This window comes from Psammomys obesus, unplaced genomic scaffold (assembly GCF_907164565.1).
Source record: "Psammomys obesus unplaced genomic scaffold, mPsaObe1.curated_primary_1811, whole genome shotgun sequence".
Lineage (NCBI taxonomy): Eukaryota > Metazoa > Chordata > Mammalia > Rodentia > Muridae > Psammomys > Psammomys obesus.
The window spans coordinates 57,592,476-57,610,905 of NW_026591086.1; the positions used below are offsets into that span (position 1 = coordinate 57,592,476).

Below are 18,430 nucleotides of genomic sequence, written 5' to 3' on the forward strand. Positions count from 1 at the left end.
CGAGCAGCCGCCTCACACTCCTGCTGGCACCGCGGGCAGTTCCTGCAGCCCTGTCTTCCCTCGGCGGCCACTGCACCCTCAGCCACCCTTCCTTAAGCGGCTTCAGTCAGTCATTTTATCAGAGCAGCAGCAACAGCAAAATAGCAAATGCACGTTCTTCTGATAATTTGGGGCCAACTGGCGGTTTTGAGATTCATTGTAAAACTTCATTTAAGTATATCTGGATAGCTCTAAGTTCTGTGGGGAGATGAGGAATCTCTGAGGGGAGGCACACAGGGCAGATGAAGGCCGGAGTGAGGGTGGATCGCTGACAGGGGCAAGCGTGGCAACAAAGCCTCCCCAGAGAAAGGGGCAGAAGGATGGCAGAGATGCCCTCTGGCCCAAACAAGTGAGCATGGACAGACCAGTGGGAGCCAAGCCTGGAAACCACAGCTTCCTCAACTCACCCAGAGAATGGCCACCCAAGGCTGCACCCACACAGACTAGCTAGCCCCTCCCCTGGGCGGCACAGAATGGTCACGCAGAGGGTGTGGGTGAACAGTGACTATACTCAGCACAGTACACAGCCCCACCAACCCTGGGTTTTCTGCACGTGTGCCTGTCCTATCTTCATTCCCTTGCCAGCCCTAGACAGGTCTTCAGGACCAAACAGCACAGGTTGTGGTGCCCTTTACACGAGGGCTAGCTGAGGCCCAGGTATAAAGGTAGACACTTTGAGCATCTTTAGTGTATCCCTGAATGGGAAGCAAGGGCCTCCCTCCCCGGCGTGCTGGAATTCGTGGTGGCTCACTGCTTATAAGTCGTGAGGATTTTCCACCTCAGCACACCTTTGCCCGTCCATGTTGTCTGCTGCACATGCCAACCTAACATACTGCCTCCGTGGGCTCCTGGTGCAATGGTGAGGTACTCATTCTATGCATCACTCTCTTCTCCATCGCTTCTGCGTGACCAGTTCCGGGTGCTTCGCCTTCCCCGGCGCTGCCGGCCTCTTTCCCTGCACTAATACCCAGCCTTTGCAGAGAGAGCTGAGACTCTGCCGTCTACGCCTCCCTGCAGGGACTACAATCCCCTCATTCACTTTACCTGCCTTTCCATTTGTTCGTGTTGAGACGGCTAGTTCACCTCCAGCTTTATTATGGCAGGAGCAGAAGTCCTTACATAAAATCCATGAGCGCTCACTTTAGAATAACATACACTAATGACCAGAAATGTACAGATGTTAGCATAGGCTCTGTGCAATGAAGACATACAAATCTGTGAAACATTCCACATGAAAAATAAAATGAAGCAAAATCCAGATGAATATGAATACTAGCTACTGGGATTTGAATGTTAAATGTGTCTTTACAGCTTGTGTATTGGAATGCTTGGCCACAGGAAGTGGCAATATTAGGAGGTGTGGCCTTGTTGGAGTAGGTGTGGCCTTGCTGGAGGAAGCTGTCCCTGTGGGGTGGCTCCGAGGTCTCCTATGCCCAAGCTACACTCAGTGTGGCACACAGTCTCCTTCTGCTGCCTGCGGATCAAGATGTAGAGCTCTCATGTAGCACCGTGTCTGTCTGCACGCCACCATGTTTCCTGCCATGATGACAGTGGACTGAGCCTCTGACTCAGAGGCTGTAAGGCGGCCCCGTTACATGTTTTCCTCTGTAAGAGTTGTGCTGTGGTCATGGTGTCTCTCTGCAGCAGTGGAACCCCATCTACGACAAGAAGAGTCTTTAAGAGGTGGAGCCTCGCTTGCGGAAGTGGGTCACTGGGGGATTTGTAGCTTGTTCCCATGTCCTGCTCTGCCTCTCTGCCTCTTGACTGGCCATGCAATCTGACCTGCTGGACCCTGGTCCTAGCGCCCTCCATCCCTTCTCCTTATGCTCCCATGCCTTCCCCCCACCATGATGGAATGAGTTCCCAAATTGTAAGCAAAATAAGCACCTCCTGCTTTGAATTGTTTCTTGTCAGTTATGTCATCTCAACACTAAGACAAATAATAAATACACTAGCCTACATCCAGACCTAGAAAGGCCTGTTCCTTCCTCCCCTGCAGCACCTTCTTGGAGACCGTAGAGTCCGTCCTCAATGGAGAAGTCACTGCTGGCTTCTGTTACCCAAAGTAAAAAGGGGGAGAATAATCCATGCCTAGAAGGGTGTCAGGGAGTCCTGTGCCTGCTGCTGTCCTGCTGTCAGGTCACCACCTCACAGGAAGCTCAGGGGCTCAGACATAGATTGTTTTTATTTGGTGACCAGCCCCATCTGTACTGAGAAATTAATTTTAGTAAAAATCACGAAGTAAATTGAATATACGTCTCATGTGAATTAAAACGCTGATTTATCGAGCTAAAACAGGACATCACTCATGGGCGTTCTTCTGTCATTTATTTCTGAGTTGCAGCTTAAACACAGGAATGTATACCAACACTGATGGTCATGACAAAAATGACAAACTCAAGCTTTCCCTAACCATTAAAACCTCCTTGTCCCATGGAGCCGATTCCACACACACGGAGCGCTGACTGCACAACTGAGCAGCCTGTGAATTCACTGCGGTGTAAACATAGAAGTTATTGAAAGACAAGTAATAAATGGTGGGTTCCAGGCCTGAGGGAGCAAGTGGGATACTAGGGAAAGGGCACAGTGTCCCTCTTGGATGAGAAAGGACTCAGAGATCTGTTATATGGGGTAGTGAATATAATTAATCAGAGACTATGTTTGCAAATTGCTAAGAAAGCAGACCTGCAATGTTCTCATCATGAAAATGACAAGTACGTATAGTATGAAATATTAATTAGCTTCAATCATTCCATAACATACAGTATAAATATATCAAAATAAAGACATCAAACATTATGTTGCATACCAAAAACATGACAATTTTCCAATTAGAATAAAGACAAATCAACATAAATGAAGTTGATTTGGGAAATGCTGTTAAACTACACACTCAGAAATGACAACCAGGTAAAAGGATCTATTGGGTAGTTTAGTGAGATTCATCTGTAATGTGTATGTCAGAATATTATAGATATAATTTTATACTATAAAGTTTGAAAACCAAATAAATTTGGAAAACACCCACATATTTGCAATTAAACTCAAAAGGAACTGATTTTTTTTTTCTACAAAGCCTCACTCTCACGCTAATGTTGGTTAGAACTACAGACACACAGGACGCTATAAGCAGACCTAGGCTCCGCTATTCCTACATTGTTTCTAAAAGTCTACACAGTACCTTGTGACTGTGTAGACGTTGGGTGAGCCCATTCCAGCAGCTACCTCTCTAGCACACTGAACAACTAAGATACCACAACAATAACCTGAGCCATCGAGTCTGACCTAGCTTTTGGCTTCATTGGGACCTCTTTAGTGGCCATGGCTCTCCACTTCCTCCTATCTCCCTCTGTCTCTCTGTCTCTCACTGTGTGTGTGTCTCTTTGTCTCTGTCTCTGCCTTTCTCTCTCTCTCTCTCTCTCTCACACACACACACACACTAGCTAGATGAGACATGGCTAGCTAGACTGCTGGTAACCTTTTACTTACCACATCTGTTTCCAAAGTGATTGACATCTCTTCATTTTAATAAACTGTCACATTTCCACAGCAAAGACACACTCTAACATGGTTGGACTCTCTCTAGATCCCTGTGCCTTCAACCAGCCTCCACACAGAAACACAGGATCTTGAAGTGTAGCAGACTGAACCAATACACTCAGGATTGGTACCCTTTGATGTTAATTGCTCACTACTTTTAAATATAAAGACGAATTTAGGGTCTCAATTACACAGCCCACTTTTACAGAGCCCCATGCATACAAGAGAAGCAGAGAAAAAAGTAACATTCTGAAATGCCATTGCCAGTGACACAATCAGCAACACTTGGGTTTTCATGGAAACAGAATTCTGTACTTTTCAATATAAAGTATTAAATATAATTTGTCTGAATTCAATGAAAAAAATAAACAGAAGTGGAATCTTTGAGATCACTTAACCTCCACGTAAATGTTTCTTCCTTCCATGAGATGTTTTCCAACCAAAGTCCCCTCTAAATTAAGGAAAGCTGCTGAATAAAACATTGTGTGTAAGGAGTCATTATCTCTGATTAAACGCACAATATGATTTTCCACAGTGCCAGCCAATTACCTGCAAAGACAGATAAATGCTCTAGCAAGTTCATCCTTCCTATTTGCATTAATAGCCTGTAACCATAACTCCCAATGCCATCTGGCATTTCTTTCCTAAGTAGGTATATGCAAGGCTCAGAGCACCGACGTGGAGCCTTCATCTCCATGTTCCTTATTTGTCCTCATCTCTGACTTTTGTCGCTGGTAATTTGCTGCCAGAGGCTGCGCACAGTGGGTCAGTCTCACAGTCCCCTTTGCATCTGGAAGCAGGATCAGCACTGCTACAGTTCAACGTGTGTGGTGGAGCAGGCACTCCTACTGACAAAGACCTCCCACTTGGGGCAATGTTCAAATGTGACTCTCTTGAAATTCTCTCTCTCTCTTTTTAACCAAGAGCATCTTGTTCTGATTTTGCTTTGGGTCCCACAAACTACGGAGCTACTTTTGGTTGGAAGACGTTTGGACACAGTAGATCTCCATCACGCTTCCTCCATCAGGACACAGCCCTAATACCTTCTCAAATTCAGCTTCACCGAGACCAGCCGGAGGTCGGCCGGTGCCCCTCCCTGTTTGCCATTTGAGATTGCCGTTGGATGCCTGCAGTAAGCTGCTGCTATCACTGAAATGCAACCACTTCACCAGAATACATCTGTGTCCAGCGTTCTCTGCCACGGGTTTTGAGACCAGATATATTCCTACTTCAATCTGCAGATGTAGTTCAGACAATTATGCTTCTGTAACATATTTAGGAGCTTTTTTTTAATAAAGGAAAGAGGCTGACCGGTCTCCATCTGTTCTTTATTAAGCAGTATTCTTCCCTTGGACCTCAAATCTCCATCCTCAGGAGCTCAAAGCTCTTCCTCCAGAGCAAGCAATGAGATGCCCTAGAAAAGCAGAATAGAAGAAGCCTGACCCCGAGTCCAGTTAATTTATGGTGGAATTCCTTGAAAAGGCTATACATTACTTCTCTGGCTATGCGTTGCTGGTGGCTTCCCGCCATTCCTAATCTTTTGGCCCCGCAATCCCCATCTGTCTTTGCAAGGCTCACATCACACATGGAACCAATTTCTGCTCCAAATCCCCCACCACTCCTGTTTTAAATAATTAAAGTGGGTTCTTCTTCCTTGGCCGCCGCTTGCCTAACGCAGGCATCCGTCTCAGCACTGGCTATTTGCTTTGCACGTACTGTTTATATGTTTTAATTCCTGCGTCTTTTCTGTTTCTCAGCATATCAGCCTGTCAACTGTTCCTCACAGTTCAGTCAATTTAAATACCTACTGTTTATTGATGTATTATTCAAAGCATAAGATTAAAATAGTTCCTTCTGGGACTCCAAGCCCATTACTACACCGTGAAAGGCAGGATCTTTTCCAAGCATGAGAGGCCTGAGGCTCCAGCGGAAAGCGTGGCTTGGGTTCGTACACATCCTCTCTGTGTGGACTGTTTTTCTTTCTCTGGTTTCTCTGCCCTTCTCATCCTGTCTGCTTTTTCTTCCAAGTATGTCTCCATTTTTCTGGTTCTCTGGTTTCACACTTCATTTTCCCAGTAAAGGGCAAACATATTCTTTTTCATGGTGTATGTTTGTGCGTGTGAATGTGTTGGCATGCACACACACAGATATCCATTTCTGTGAAACGTGTAAAGTGAGTTTACAGTTTTCTGTTCCTTTGTCTGTTTTTACGCTTCTGAACTTTTCTGATTCAGAGCACTCTCTGTTAAAATCGTCAGGCTTACACCTGGGAGAAGTTGTTCTTGGATGATATTTTCTATTCATTTTTAAGTTATGACTTATAAGCTTTCTACTTTTCTCATTCAATAGTCAATAGTTCTATAAAACTGAAATTTTATCAGAAATTTTCAACTTTTCATTGCCGTTATCCCAATTCTGATTTAACTTACGATGTGAAAACTCTTCCTGAGTTCACTTCATCCATGCTTCCACATCGCTAGGGAGAAGTAGCGCATTGTCATTCAACGCTGCTATATTCATGAGAAAGGATGCTTTTACTTTGGACACATTGGTAAAACATGCTCATCTTAGGTTTCATGAAGATGCTAGACTCACGAAGGAAAAGATAATGTTCCTCCTTCATCCCCCTCTCCTTCGCAGAGGTAAGCCCATGGGGCTGCGTGCTCACGCATGGCGACGCACGCGCACAGATACAGATGCTCGTGGCTTGCTTTCTGCTTTTATGAAGAATGGATACACCCTACTCGCTGATTTTTAACTTTTCGTTTTCAGCACTAAGGCAACTGAACTCCCCTTGAGATTACTCTGCACAGATTTATTTATTCTATTTAGAAGCTGCACAGTGTTTTATTATACACATGTCATAAAACATTCAAATTTTTTATTATTGAAGGACATAAAATTTCCATTTTAAGTATTATAAACAAAATCTGTGCAAAGGTTATCCTGTGTGATTTTTAAATCTATATTACAGAAGCTAAGAACACTGCCAGGAGTCTACATTTTTCTCATTAATATTTATTACCAAATTACTTGAGTAGCAATTTAAACTTTCTCCAATGGTGTAAAATAATGACCCTTTTCACAATCCTTTTCAGCAGTGACTACCACCAATAATGCTTAATTGGTACCGATCAGGAGTGGAAATGTTATCTCAGTATTTAAATGCACATTTCTGTAACTGCTAATGATACTGACCTTTCTATTTGTAGGGCCCATCACATTTCTCTCACAAATGCTCTGCACCACATTCATCAGGCTCTTGGTTCGTGGGGTGGCCTATGGGCACTGGATATGTTTGGCACAGCGTGCATCGTCTCATTTCACTTACAGTCATGAAGAACCTACCACTGTCCAGGCTCTGCAGAGGTCTGAGGACTCCTCAACCAACGGAGCACAAGCGGAGTCAGAGGCACGAGTCAGGAACACTAAGGCAGGTCAACGTCAGACACATGGGGGACACTGCAAGTGTCAGGAAATACAGAAATAGGGAAAATTATACAGGTGGAGGCTCTCAGACAAGAAAGAAAATTGAAAATATATCCAAATGACATGCAGGTAAAAGCTGCAGGAAAATTTACAGCGTCCATACAGAGGAGGAGCAGATACTGAGGAATAGAGCAGTGCATTTGAAGAACATCAATAAATTCAGCGTGAAGCAGGAGCACAGCGAGGCAGGAAAGAGGCCAGCAGGTGAGCAGGACGACGCTGTGGGAGACAGAGTACGTGCAAAATGGCAGGGTGAAAGCCATTGCTCTATACACTAATTTTAAGAATACTAGTCCTGATTGTGAAAGCAATAAAAAGAAATACAGTGAGGCTGGTAGAGTGTCGAATGTGCGAGTGGTGGGAATGATAGGAAAGCGATGAGGGTCAGGCCACCGGCCTTCTAGGTCGTGATAAGAAGACCAGATTCTACCGTACATACAACAGGTATGTAGAAGACTGATTCGATGTCTTTGTGTTTCTTTTGACTGTGTGGGTCGAGGACACCAAGCAGCAGGTGAGATGTGAACTGAGGAGTTTAGTGAGAAGCACATGATTCATGATGACACACAAGCAGCAGCTGGACCCTGGGTTAGCTCAGGGGTAGGCTGTGTGCTCACCGTACCCAAGGGTATGGGTTTGAACCCCAGTGCCACAAAACAAAAAACAAAAAAGAAACATCTGGTCGATAAATGTTGATACAGGGTAGGGAAGGATGTCATGTGATTAAGAAGAAACTACAACCTGGAACAAGGTAAAGAACTTCCTGGGTTGGACATAGAAGGCAAGATTTTTACAGCATTCTGGGTACGTCTTGGGTTTGGAGTTTGCATAAAGCTTGTGTTAGTGACCAAAATGAGGGTCAATGATGTGAGGCAGGATGGACATCAAAAGAGCTCCCGAGCTCGCTGAGATTGGGTGCCAGCTGGTAGGTGCCCGCTGGTGGAAGGGTGGACTTGTCTCTCCGAGGAACAGCAAAGGTGGAAGTATTTAGCTGGACTCATCAAAGCATGGAACACACTTGTGCCATGGGATCCCAAGCGAGCACCGGGAGACACACAGATTGCTTGAGGAGGAGTTCTTGGGCTCTCCGAATTAGAGAAACGAAGAGGATGGGGCTGAGAAAGCCTAGTCAGTGACCTAAGAATGACAGCAGGAGAGGGCCAATAGAAAGAATGCAAACACTCAGAAAATCTCAAGTATGAAGGTGCAGCGAATTCCAGTAACTACAATATTGACCTAGATGTACCTTCTGGGTGATTGTTAACATTCTGACTAAAAGACATATCTTGCCATAATCAGAAGAAATTATTTATCAAATCCTTTTTCTTTGCAGTTCTTGAGTTCCCTAATCTGAGCGAGGAGTTCTGTCCTGACCAATGTTCCATGAACGTGTGCTAACCAATGCCAAATAAGGGGGTGAGTTTCTGCTACTTTGTTTTATTTTCATTAGATTAAATGTTCCCCACTGCTTCCGGGGGGTCCGGAGTCACCTCTTTTAGGTGGTGAGCCTGTCATGCAGGCACCAGTGTGAGCATCTTCTCACAGAATTAAAGTGTGCAACCACAGTATGAGCTACCGCGCAGTTCGCTGGAAACTCAATGTCAACAGAGCAACGGTGAGCACCAAATAAAGGGCCACTCACCAACGACAGCAGAAGAGGTGATGTACTGACCAGTTGACAATGAGAGCAGAGGCTCATGGGAGTGTAAGGCTGTGTTTCCTCCAGTCGCAGGAATGCAGTGGTTGTTAATTCAGTGATCATCCCAACTTTATAAATCATCGCTAATGTGGACAACAGTAATGGACTGTGTGTGTGGAAGGTGAGCACTTTAGGACCTTTCTTTTTTTTATAGCTTTAGTCACACAGACTAGATTAAATGTGGTTAATTACCCCCTCCCACCCCCGGCACACACACACCAACTCATAACCAAGTTGGTGCTTTAATTGCTGCAGCCAATGCTATTGTAATATGATTATCCTGCTTCCCTAAGCATGAAAGCACCTGTATTTTCAACAGTCAGCTGTGAGTGCAACTAATTCCTTGACATAACACAAGTCAAGGAGGGAATAACCAAACTAGGTTCAGGGAGAAGGAGGCTGAAATAAGAGATTAAATATAAAGAATAAGTTTATTTAAATTATTTTTCTGTATCACAATATGCTATTGTAACTGGAGATTAAAATTAAAAATTCTCTGTAGTAGCCAGACATGGCTGGATGAGTGTCTCGGGGGCTTCTACACAGGGATAATGGTGCCCAGACTATCTGCTACTTCAGACCATGTTTCCTAAGAACTGTTTTATTCACCTACACAATTTCCTAAAAAATGGTAACAAGCCTTTTGTTCTGTCTCCTCAGACTTATTCTTCATCCCATTGCCCCCACCTCCATTCCCTGGGGACTCCACCTCTTGGTGGGATCCTGGCCCCCAGGTTTTTCCCATTGTCCCTCTCTGTCTTTCCTCCTAGCTCATCTCCTTTTGTTTGCATCACCTGCCAACCCACAGAATCACTCAATACCAGGAACCCACAGCCAACACATTTGCCTAGGACCCAGAGTAGCAACGGCAACTCATCACAGACAAAACGAGATCCCCTACACCAAGAACACCTCAAACACCACAATTCCAGACTCCTACATCCCAGTGCAAAGCACAAACATGAACAGCCAAGGCAATATGCCTCCTCCAGAAGCTGGAAGTCCCACTGTGAGAGGTCCTGAGGAACGTAATTTAGCAGAAGCACAAGGCAAGGACTTCAAAGCAGCAATCATGAATATGTTCAAGGACCTTAATAAGGATATGAAAAAAATGCCTTAATGAGGACCATGAAAAGAAAAAAAAAAACAGTTGAAAGAAATAATGAAAAAAATAAAGACATGAAGGTAGAAATGAAATCACTTAAGAAAACCCAAACTGAATAAAACTAGAAATAGAACATTTGGGATGTCAAACAAAAACCTCAGAGGTTAGCCTCACCAACAGATCATAGGAGATGGAAGAGACTGTCAGGTCTTGAAGACAAAGTTCAAGAAATGGATATCTCAGTCAAAAAAATCTTAAACCTAGAAAATTAATCCAGGCACAAAACATCCAGGAAATTTGGGACTCTATGAATAATAATGATGATATTAGAGAAAGAACACAAAACCCAGGTCAAGGGCACAGATAATGTTTTAAACAAAATTACAAAAGAAAACTTCCCCAACCTAGAGAAGGAGGAGTCTATCAAGGTACAAGAAGCATGTAGACCACCAAATATACTGGACCATGAAGAAAATATCCTACAACACATAATAATCAAAACATTAAATGTACAGAACAATTAAGGATATTAAAAAGCTACAAGGAAAAAAGACCAAGTCATAAAGGCAGACCCACTAATGGAGTCTCTGAAAGCCAGAAATGCCTGGACAGATGTTATACAAACTTTGAGAGACCACAGAAGGGAGCCTAGACTCTATCCTCAGCAAAATTCTCAATCACTGACAGAGAAAGAGAAGTATTCCATGATAAGACCCAAATTCTATCAATTTCTATCTACAAGGCTAGCTCTATAGAAGGCATGAAAAGGAAAATATCGACCTGAGACATGAGGAATAAATAATATCAGTACAGAAATCGAAGTAACAACAAAATAACAGGAATCAATAAATACTCCCCAGTAAAAAGACACAGGCTAAGGGATTGCATTAGAAGCGGTATCCATCTTTCTACTGCACCCAAGAAACACGCTTCATCCTCAAAGATGGACATTACCTGGAGCAAAAAGTAAAATGTGTTCCAAGCAAATAGACCCAAGAAGCAAACAGGGGTAGATATTTTAATATTTGACCAAATACACTCCAAACCAAAACTCATCAGAAGAGATGGGGAAAGCTCCATACTCATCAAAGCAAAACTTCACCCAGAGGATTTCATAGAAGAAAGACCACTACAGCTCAGAGCCCCATACTGACCCTCAGACGGTGTTATTGGATGGCTTCAGGGCTCCAGCAACAGACAGGCCATCCAGACAAAGCTAAACCATCCACAGAACAATCCACCCGGACACTGAAGAACATACCTTCCTCTCAGCAGCTCGTGAGACTTTTCTAAGATTGGCCCTATACTAGGACACAAAACAACTCTTATCAGACATAAAAATAAATTAAAAATGACACCCCGCATTCTGTCTTACTGCCACTGACTAAACATGGATATCAACAATATGGTAAACAGCAGAATGTGTACAAACTTGTGGAAACTCAACAACTCACTACTGAATAAAAAATGGGTCAAGATGAACATCAAGAAGGGTGGAGGGCAGCCTGCAAGCCCTCCTCACCGTGCACAGAACTACAGGCAATCCAAGAATGATGAGAACGGGAGAAACCGTTTCTCCAGGGAAGGACACATGAGTTGGTTATCCAATACCAAATGGTCAGCTCTGAAAAAAATACTCAAGATAAAATGATACAGACTGGGCAGGTTATATTTTAAAATATATATGTACATATGCATATCACAAAAAGTAATTTAAAAGAAGCAACCATGAACTTGAAAGAGAGAAAAGAGGGGTATATGGAACGAGAGGTCTGGAAAAAGGGAAGAATAAAATGATGTAATTATAATCTACAATTAAAGAAAAATGGGAGAAATACACAACCCAAAATGAAACAAAAGTAACACTGAGTTTGTTTTGTCTGCAAACTCTTCCTGGTCATGGGACCTACTCAGAAGTGCAGCTACTTCGCCCAATGCCACTCCATCAGAGAGTTATCAATTGCAGATGATCTCTGCTTCTCCCTCAGCGCTGGGACCCTTTCAGCTGGAACCTGTGCAGGCGCCATGTTCCCTGCCACAGTCTCATGTGTGTATTAGCCCTGTTGTGTCTGGAGACACTGTTTCCTTGCCATCATCCACTTCTTCTGGCTCTTACAGCCTTTCTGCCTCCTCTTCTACATAGACCCCCGAGCCCTTAGGGGAGGGGTATGATGAAAACCTCTCACTCAGGGCCAGAGCACTACAAAGTGTCTCGCTCTCTGTGCATGGTCCAGCAGAGGGGCTCTGTGTCCGTTCCCGTCCACTGCACAAAGTCCTGTGGTGGCTGGGTGGGGCAGGGCGGGGCACAGCAGTGTGTCACAGAGCCTGTTAGAGTGGCAGCAGGGTCTGTGCCTAGTCTCGGGCGCTCAGCCACCCTAGCAGTGTGTGGCGTGGGTTCCGTCTCACGGAGGGGGCATGCTTTGTCTCATGCTCTTTTGCTTGATTGTTTTGATCACTGGTTTCGTGGGTGGTTTTATTTTTGTTTCTGTTGTTTTCTTTTTAAATAGAGAGAGAGAAGCAGCATAAAGTTGGGTGTGTAGAAAGTGGGGAGGATCTTGGAGGAATCGGGGAAAATTAGTGATGACTCAATTACAATCATCTCTGTAAATTTCCCTACTTACCCAGTGTATGTGGTCACGCCTCACATTGTCCACGCTCTCTCCGTGTGCCTGTTCATGTTGTGTGCTTTGAGCTGGGATCCAACCCTCGTTGTTCCAAGAGCTCCTTGACACAGGAGATAATAGGACCCGACTGCTCAAAGCTTGGCGTCCTCATCTGGAACGTGGGGATGACAATGACATCTGCTCCAAAGTCTGAAACAGTCAGCTTGCCAAGCTGGTAACGGACAATTCATTAGGTCAGTTACAAAATAAATCTGGGAGGAGAGTGGCAATCAGCAGAGAACTGAAGGACACAGACCAACGGCATGCAACAGAGTCTATGAGCCATAATACAAGAAAACACTAGTTTGGGAAACTGTTATTTCAGAGGTATGTAAATTCTAAGCAGTGACAGGCAATGAATGTCTAACACGGGATGCAGGAATGAAATAGTCTGTAAACTCCGAGATAGCATCAGTTTAAAGTGCACAGCGACCATGAAACAAATGCACTTTATGTAGACTGGCGGTGAATGCCCCCTCACCTTGCGCCTGTTGCTTTGGCCACATTCTGTCCCTGAAGAGAACTGTTTCTGTAACTATCTCCTTGGTTAACGTTCACACCACTGTGCATCCAGGGCGCTCGCGCTCTCTCTGCACATGGCAGGCCTCAGCATATTTGTTTGCATACTGCAGATGCTAAATGCATATCTTATGAATGGAGGTCTTAAGTTTGACATCTCCAATTCTGTTGATGTTTCGTTACAGAGCTTTTCCCTGGGAGACACACACATCACCCCTGCTCGCCTCACACAGTGAGCCCGCGCCAAGCCACAGTAGACACCACCACAAGTCTAATCTGGTGAGCCAATGAGTTTTATTGGCGTTACTTACAGGAGTATGGGTTGGGGCGTTGCTTACAAGAGCAGAAATGATCAGGCAGCTGTGCCACCAAGGCCAGCATGGGTGACAGCTCACGAAAGCTGGGAACCTGGAGCACACTGCACAGCCCACAGGCACCTCAGCAGGCTGAAGAGTGTCCTGTCCAGGCGACCCAGCTGGCTTAAACCCCTTCTAGGCAACTCAGCTGGTCTCTGCTTCTTCCGGGCAGCTGGTCTGGTCTCGAGAGTCTTCTTTGCAGTTTGTCTCTGTCTAGACTCGGGGACAGTAGAGAACACGTAAAACAAGGAGAATGTATAGTAAAAAGCACATATTTGTAGTGAGAAGTGAAATAATGTGCTTTTTACTATCTCCTCCTTGTTTTACATGTTCTCTACAGAAACTCAGCTTTCTTGCTTACTGGCGGGGGGGGGAGGGGGACTGGAGAATTGGTCAGCTTCAGGACCGTCCTGGAGCTGGTTGTTTGAGTTGTTTACCTTTCTATTTAAGGATCTTCCCTTCAGGAAACTGTTACACAGCAGGAACAGGGGAATGCTGGAAAATCAAGAGGCAAATATTCAGGAAGTTACTTGAATAGGAGGAAAAAATATGTAATTCAGTAAAGAATTTCTACCCTCTCTGAAATGTCTGAAGCATTCCCTTCCCAAACCACAACTAGCACTTTCTAGGGCTTCAACAGTAAGCTTTAAGACCATATAAACTCTGCATTGCTGTGGAATCCATTTGTGTATGTACACAAACTTTATATTTCTTCTTTTATTCTCTCCTGTTCTTCCTCCTCCTCTTCCTCTACCTCCTCCTCTTCCTCTACCTCCTCCTCTTCTCCTCTTCCTTCTTTCCTTTCTTCTTTTGAGGTTTCCATGTAATTTTTAAATTTTAATTTACTATTCATGGGTTTTATATAGCATATTTCTTATTTTTTTTTCTCACCTCCCAGCTCCTCCCAGATCTGCTCCCTCCTAACCCACCCATCTTCATGGTCTTTTTCTACCTTTAAAAGGGAAAAAGAAAGAAGAAAGAAATGTATTTAAAAGCTACTACAAAACATGAGGTCTGGTTTATTTTGACCATCCACTTGTGAGTGTGGGGCCTGCCCCAGGAGGTTGTTTTACCTAGGATCAGTCCACTGAAGAAAACAGATTGCTCCTCTCCTGGCCAAGAGGTTTTGTGTGGGACTTTGTGCCCATTTCCCCTCCTTCACACTAGGACTTAAAGTCTCTATTTCTAGTGAGCTGTTTTAGCTATGAGAAACCCAAGCTGCGGGCTGGAGAGACAGTCCAGTGGGCAAAATACGTGCTGCACAAGCAAGATACTCTGAACTTGATCCCCAGCACCCATGTGAAATCTGTAACCGCAGTGCCAAGGACAGAGACAGGCATACCCGGGGGACTCAGTGGTCAGCCAGACCAGGCACAAAAATGGAAAACTCAGCAGCGTGAGCCTGTGACATCACTTTTATTGAAAAATAATTTCCCAGCTGTGTGCAACCCCCATGTAGGCTGCACCCTCCTTCCTGTTATCTTAAACTCCATTCAGCTCCAGTTAGCAATGTAAATCCCTCCCCATCCCGAGGAACGCCCAGCAGCGGGCACTCCAATGCGGAGTCCTGAGACTCTCATTCCAGGAAATCACTTGGCTGCTGGTCTCCTGTGGCCTGCCTCCCTCAGTAAGCTTCAGCCAGACTCTCTACTGCAATAACCACCGGCCTGCTCAGGACCTCAGCCCTTCCGGGAACGTGTGGTCACCAGGCTCGTTCATCTTCCACGCCATACAGACCCTTGGCTGGGGTTTGATTTCGGTCCCTACAAATGGGTAAGGGATGGGACTAGGAAAGACAGAGTGGTTACTTCTTCTTTAGGATCTGCAGCCTACTGAGTCCCCATGAGTGCCCCAGCATCCATAATAATGGAGGACAGACGAATCCTGTGTTTGCTTAGCCATTTGTACCTACAATCTTGTTTACTTTAGAGTCCCTATCTGAGAAGACTTCCCCAGGATAATCTGGGTGGACTTCGTAACAGTCACAGCCACACAAACATTATAGCTGTCTAAGCAGCTTCTGCTCTTCATCCCTCTCCTTTATACTAATTTCCACCATTAAAGTGGATCCTGCCTCTCAGAGAGGGGGTGCCAACGCCCCAGAGAACGTGACCCATGGCTTAACAACCAGACAAGGAGTAAGCAGACAAATCACCCTCTGTTTCCTAGGGCAAAGTCTGCCTCCTCTTCGGGGAAATGCCCTGGTTCCATTTCAGTGGCTCCCCAAAGCTGCTAATTTCTGGCTGGCTAATCAGCTTTAAGAAAGGTGTTCTAAGTTGGATACTGGACCTTCCCTGAAGCAAGCAGATGGAGGAAAGGATGCATAATTTTGGTAGGTTAAAAAAAAAATTAGATTCCTGCTCCTACCCCCACAACCCCCAGTATGAGATCTAAAAGCCTGCAACATTCATCTCCCCCAATGCCGCACCTCCTTTGCCTTAATTGCGCACTTCTCTTATGGGCAAACAGTTTAGCAGTGAAAGCAGATCGCTAAAAGGTGATCTGCAGAGGCACGCCTCCCATGTTGTGAGCTCCTTATCCATTAAAGCGCAGCTTTCTATTTTGGGCTGCATTTCCATTTCCCCTCACTCCCGTCAGGCTCCATTTGACTCGTTGCTGTAGCAGCAGCCTCTGAAACTTCTGAGCCTGGCCGCCTGTCTTCCCCAGTGTCTGTAACTACTCGGCAGCTTGTGGATAATCGGCCATTACTCCTCCACAAGACTCCCGGTACATTGGAAACACAGCCTGTGGTGTCCATTTGCAGTGGGCTCCCCTAGACCAGCACACAGTTCAAAGGGTAGTGTTTGCCAGTAAACTGGTTTGTCCTACACACAGGAAGGAGGCTTCAAAACCCTACTCACAGTTACAGCAAAAGCAGCTGTCTTTCTCCTTCCTGATGGTCATTCCTGCCAGTAACCACATACGCTCTGCCTGCAACTGACTATATTTCTGTCTGGCCTAGAATGTTAGTCACTGGGGGAGGGGTAAAATAATAATGGAGAAAAAAATCTGCAGATACCTTTCTCTCATCCCCTAGCTCTCAGCACTCACGGCCTATCTCTGGAGGTGGCCCTTGCCAAGTGCTTGGCCTCTGGGAGGTATAGATTTTTCGGCCACATCTCTTGGAGCCTTGGTCAGGGAGAGGAGAAGCCTCAAGCCAACCCTTGACTACTCACTCTCCAATCCTTACACAGTTCCAATGCTATCATGCTTGCTGATCTCACACACAATGCCACAACCCTCCAGAGAGCACCATTTTATTCTAATGAACATGGACTCTGATCCCAAGGAGCAGCCCAAATGTGTTACGAATTTGTTTTTCCCCTCAGTGTGATAAGTCACCTGACTACAGCGACTTAAGGGGACAAAAAGATTTATTTTGGCTCACAGTTTAAGGAACTGTAGTCCATCATAGCAGGGAAGCAGCTGGTAGTTATGGTGGAGGGAGTTTCTCATTTCTGGGTGGATGAGGAAGTAGGGCAAGAACACCAGGATCAGGGGCTAGCTATATACCCCAAGGCCTTTCCCCAGCATCCCTAGCTAGGCTCTCTTTTCCAAGAGTTTCACAACCTCCCAAAGTGCACCACCAAGTAGGGACCTCACACTCACACACAGGAGCCTATGGAGGGCATCCCCCTTCATACCATAATGCCTAGCCTTAGCCTAGTACAGACCGCCGCACTCCGCCCCCTTTAGTGTCCCTTCACCCACCAAGCCATGCATCAAATGCGCCACCCATTACTCAGCCTTGCTTATCCAAGGAGCAGTGCCTACCTCCTTCATGGAAAAGGAGTGTCTCTGGCCCAGCCTGGCCCAGCTCCTGGTGACCTGGCAACAATGGCCTTCCAAACTTCGGATCACCTCTGCTCTTTGACTCCTCGTCCCCATCCCCTCCCTTAACCCTGAGCCCCACAGCAGTGCTAGACTATCACACTGCCCCGCCAGGTCACTCCTTACCTCAACCCAGACATTCTATTTTAAGATCACTCCCATCATCCTTCACAAGCTCACTTCGGTCTCCCCAGCCCTCCTTAGCTTTGCTCCCTTTCCCTGCTTAGAGTCCTCCGTACATCACTTCTCCATGAACACTCTTCTCTCCCTCTGAATTGTCTGGGAAGCCCAGGCCCTGTCCATCTCTCCACTGTGCTCCCACCTGTGCTGCAGCAGCTGCCCATGGCTGAGGGGCAGGGGAGGGGTCCTGAACTCATGACCATGACATGTCTCTCACGGTGGCAGCCTCAAGTGTGCCCCAGGCCACCCAGCTCTCCTTGGTTCACCCCTCCAATCCCCGAGGCAAGAATTCAGCTTTCCTCTCTTCAGACCACTAATGTAGTGGTTCTTAACCTGGGAGCCAAACCCTTTTGGGAGAGTTGAACAATCCTTCTACAGGTCAACATCCAATATCCAGGTACAGTGTTGTAATCACTCATCCACTCACTTCCTCACGTCCATCATCTAAACACTCAGCACGTCTTCTGTCCATTTCTCTACCCTGGACACTGTGGTTGCTTCAAATTTAGAATGACTATGAATGCAGTTTTTTTCTGTTTATTGACCATATTAGGGAATGGGATTACTGAGCTTTGGTAGACACTATTAAAAACTATCATATTGATTTATTCTCCCATGAGCAGTTTATAAGAATTAGTACTGGTCCAAATTTGTTTACCAACACTTAGTAATGTCAGGTTATTCCATTATAGTCACTCTATTGGGTTTATAATGGGATCCCGCTGGATATAGGGAATTAAGGAGTGTGTGTGTGTGTGTGTGTGTGTGTGTGTGTGTGTATTGTACACATGTCTCTTTGTGTTCATGCATGTGGAAGTTAGAGGTTTGTGCTGAATGTCTTTCTTGGTCACTTTTCAGACAGGGTCTCTTGTGGAACCCGTAATTCAGTGATTTGGCTAAACCAGCTGTCGAGCTGCCCCAGGAATCCCCATCCCCACCTCCTGAGTGCTGGTTCCAGGAAATCACACTCTCTTGTGGCACACACTCACCACACCAAGTTGGCTCCTTT

At 45.4% G+C, this 18,430-nt stretch overlaps 1 long non-coding RNA gene across 2 annotated transcripts in view; it reads right to left on the reverse strand.

Annotated features, from left to right (window-relative positions):
- Positions 1–6,839: 6,839 nt before the first annotated feature.
- Positions 6,840–18,430, reverse strand: part of LOC129678817 (uncharacterized) — a 25,081-nt gene continuing 13,490 nt past the window's right edge. Inside the window, exons 2-5 of one of the 2 annotated variants that reach the window (XR_008720446.1) lie at positions 13,848–13,905; positions 13,366–13,628; positions 12,494–12,707; positions 6,840–7,041 (exon numbers count right to left, since the gene is read on the reverse strand). This is a non-coding gene — a long non-coding RNA (uncharacterized LOC129678817). The remainder of the gene's footprint in view (positions 7,042–12,493; positions 12,708–13,365; positions 13,629–13,847; positions 13,906–18,430) is intronic. The other variant, XR_008720445.1, reaches the window with a different exon arrangement.